Source organism: Camellia sinensis, chromosome 8, assembly GCF_055761805.1.
Source record: "Camellia sinensis isolate YWXY chromosome 8, ASM5576180v1, whole genome shotgun sequence".
Classification (NCBI taxonomy): Eukaryota; Viridiplantae; Streptophyta; class Magnoliopsida; order Ericales; family Theaceae; genus Camellia; species Camellia sinensis.
The window spans coordinates 16274770-16277602 of NC_138968.1; positions in this window are offsets into that span (position 1 = coordinate 16274770).

Genomic DNA, 2833 nt, shown 5'->3' on the forward strand with positions numbered 1-2833 from the left:
CTTGTCCTCGTCCTATTGTCTGATCTTTTTTGTGTTTTTTCTTTATTGTGTCTGTGGTAATTGGGTTTATCTGTGTTCCTGCTTCCTTGTCTTTACGGGCTGTTGAGGTCACTGTGCGTGAATATGGGTCTGGTCTTGAATACATTGCTTTGATTTTCTCATGATTCATACTTATACTTTGCCATTTCTCTCATATTGGGTGTATTAGTTATGAGTTCTTCAATACCATGCTCCTATTTGTTCATGCTTGATCTTTTGCATTATCCACTGAGGATTTCATGCCCTGTTTTTTTTTTAATTTGGTTATTGAACTAATGATTTGCTTTGGTTTTGTTTTGGTGTGGTTTGGGTTTTGGGTTTGTTGGTTTGCTGGGTGTAATAGTGTCTTTTTCGGCATGTCTGCTCCTGCTCCTAAACGCCGAAAGGCCACCGTCTCTCGCCCTACCTATAACCCTGTTAGGTTTCAGTCGGCCACACAATCCAAGTCCTTCCACAAATCTTTTGTGACTCGCACAGTTCATTTAGAACGAAATGTTCAACCTGATACATTTGAGTCCATCCAAATTCGTCCTTTGTTCGACCCTCTAGGTGGTGACCTTGTTTTATTGTTTTCTGGGCGTCAGAATCTCGATTGGGTTCGAGAATTCTATTGTAATATGGAGGGTATTCGTGATTATGAGCCATCTTTCACTACATGGGTTCGGTCAAAATCCATTTCCGTCACCCCTGCTTTGATTCGCCAACTTCTTCAGATTGAGCAAGTCTTTCCCCAATACTATCCTTTCCTTGTTCCTGATCGTCCTACTTGTGACTTTGATGATGTTGCTTTGGAACTGTGTGGTGTTGCCCGTCATTGGCCTAAAGGAGGTTTGATTAAACAGTTTGAACTTCTTCCGGAGTTCAGACTGCTTAATCTGATTGTCTGTGCCAACATCATTGTCACCACACACTCATCCGAGGTCAAACAAGACCAAGGATTCATTTTGTCCTGTATTGCCCGTCACCGGTCTATTGATCTCGCCTCTCTTATTATAAAAAAGATGATCAGTGCTCATGGGCATAAAAAGCTTGGCCTTCCCTACGGTTGCTTGATCAACCGAATTTTGTCTAACCTTGGGACCCCTATCCTAGAAGATGATGAGTTTGCCTCTCCTTCTCGCCCTTTTACCAAGAAAACTGTGTCTCAAAGTCGGGCTCATATTAAGGGGGAGTCATCCCGGGTTGGTCCTTCTGCAGGAGTTGCTGCTGGTCTTGCTGAAGAGGCCGAGTTTGATGCCACCGCAGCCGGTGATGACGCTGAGGCTCCTGTTCCACCTAGCTCTTTTCCTGATCAGCTTCGGCACTTTGAGGAGGCTATGACTCGGAGGTTAGACTTTCTTGATGCTCGTTTTGATGCCTTTGATGTTCGTCTTGGTCAGCTGGAGCAGATTGCCGCTCACACTACTTCGCAGCTGGACCACATCATTTCCTTACTGACGCTTCAGCCGGCCCCTCCTCCACCTGGTGCTTGATTTCTTGCTTTCTTCATTCCCGGTCAAAAAGGGGGAGTGATGTGTGGGTACAGTTGGGTACAGTTGCTCTTTGATCTTTTGATTACATCAGTGTTTGATTACATGTTTTTGGTATATAGTTTTTTTTTTTTTTTCTTTTTCCTTACTGGGTACAGTTGCTCTTTGATCTTTTGATTACATCAGTGTTTGATTACATGTTTTTGGTATATAGTTTTTTTTTTTTTTTTTTTTTTTTTTTTTCTTCCTTACTGGTTATATTTTGGATATATGTTTATGGATGGATGGATATATGTTTATGGATGGATGGATACTGGTTTGCTTATGATTGGCCTAATGGTTATTTAATCCAGTTCCACCTGTTTTTGGTTGGCTTGTGTTTGGGTGTTCTTTTTCAGGCTCATGGAACACGCGCCTAAGTGGATGAAGATGACTGAATGAAGTTTTTCTCTAGTTGTGTGTTTTCGGGTTTTAAAAGGATGTTTTGTTTATTTGTTTTGAAACTTTTATAGTGCGTGTGTGTAAGGAACAATGGTTAGAAAGGTTTTGTCCGGGAATTGACAAAGGGGGAGATTGTTAGGTCCCTATGTTGTCAAATCCGGAGACAAAACATTGTGTTGATTCAAATGTAATTTTTTGTGTTTTTGTTCTGTCCGTTCGAGCGGAGACTTGTGAGCTCGAGCGTAGATTAGCAGGTCTCAGTAGTTTGTCAGGGCAAGCAACAAATACTGGTGGGTGTGATTTTTCGCTCGAGCGGATTGTTCTACGCTCGAGCGCATCTCAGTTTGTTTCGCACGCAGTTTTTGGTCAGTCCGCTCGAGCGGGCTGTGTTGAGCTCGAGCGGAGATCGCGGATCCAGATTAATAGTTAAAGCTGATAAGGGTGTTTTTGTGAAGGAGGTTTTCCTAGATCTGATCTAAACGAACTAGGGTTGTGTTTAAAGTTTTCTTTGGAGATTTTTCATAGTTTTCCTTGATGTTCTTGAGAGAGTTTTGAACTTATGCATTGAGATTCATACATCAAGGAGGTTGCTTCTTAAGTTACAAGAAAGTTCTCTTCGGTGGATTCCGAAGATTAAAGCGTAGAATTCAAAAGGCGTTTGATTCTACGCAGTCGTTAATTCGACAAGTGGAGTTGTGGTGTGGAATCAACTTCAGGATCAATTCCGTGACGAAGGTGTGGTGAAAAGAGTTACAGAAGATTCAGAGACAAATTGACTGGGTTGGGTGATTTGTATTGTATCTTTGTAATCTTTTTGTTCTTCAGTAGTGGATTGATAGTGGCGTTTCGCCCGTGGTTTTTGATTACAATTGAAGGTTCTTCAA